The following is a 1,249-nucleotide window of genomic DNA, read 5'->3' on the forward strand; positions in this document are numbered from 1 at the left end:
CTAATTACTTTACTATACAATATATGTTCAAGAACTGTTACTTCAATCAAATTTAGGTTATACACAGAAATTAGTTTTCTATTTACACTCAGGAGGATAACAGTATTTCTGCAAACTCAGTACAGGTTCCATGCCCTCCACTTCCTTCCCTACCTCCTTGTCATGGCAGGTTTGGTTTGTAATCCTTTACATCTCTAGCAGCCCACGTGCACCACGCCCACCTGGGTCGAATGGACCTGCTCCTCATCTAACAGTGTCTGTAAGTGACAGGGTGAGTGTAAGTGTGAATTTGTTTAGGTGATTGAGCTGTGAGTGGACAGAAGAGTCTGATGTCATAGAGACATCAGGTAGGAAACAATAATGCAATATCACCCATGAGAATTTCCATATAACATATATGAAATCATAGCTGCGCTGTGAAAGATATGAGAGTATCATAACGCCATATATGAGCTGTGCCCTGGAAAAACATCCTAACTTTGAAGTGACATTTTGAGAGGTCCCAGTTCCCACTGGCTGTGCCCCAGAAAAACATCCCAACTTTGAAGTGACATTTTGGGAGGTCCCAGTTCCCACTGGCTGTGCCCCGGAAAAACATCCCAACTTTGAAGTGACATTTTGAGAGGTCCCAGTTCCCACTGGCTGTGCCCCAGAAAAACATCCCAACTTTGAAGTGACATTTTGGGAGGTCCCAGTTCCCACTGGCTGTGCCCCGGAAAAACATCCCAACTTTGAAGTGACATTTTGGGAGGTCCCAGTTCCCACTGGCTGTGCCCCGGAAAAACATCCCAACTTTGAAGTGACATTTTGAGAGGTCCCAGTTCCCACTGGCAGTCCATTGCTGGTTCACAATCCAGGGCCCAAGTGGGATGTCCGGCTGGGCTTCCATATACATAAGCCAGGGCTCTCAAAGGAAAACTATGAAATTAGAGAGGTGACAGCATAACACAAGTGCAAGGGGGCATGTGCGTGTTAAAAATGGGGTGTGGCCATTTTACGGATAAATTACAGATGGAAGTTCACGACGAGACAACAGGGATTGTAAGAAATATGTGTGAAAGTCATAACTGCAAGAGAAGAGAAGAGTTACTGATTGCTGCTCTGACACAAAATGTTTATTTGGAAAATTACAAAGTCTAACAACTGTCAAAAGGGTGAAAGAGTGAGAAATGTATATTTTACGGAGGGCATGGAGACACAGAGGAGGGCAGTAGAGAAGTTATATACCCCCCTTTGCGACTATACTAAT

Source organism: Triturus cristatus, chromosome 7, assembly GCF_964204655.1.
Source record: "Triturus cristatus chromosome 7, aTriCri1.1, whole genome shotgun sequence".
NCBI lineage: Eukaryota > Metazoa > Chordata > Amphibia > Caudata > Salamandridae > Triturus > Triturus cristatus.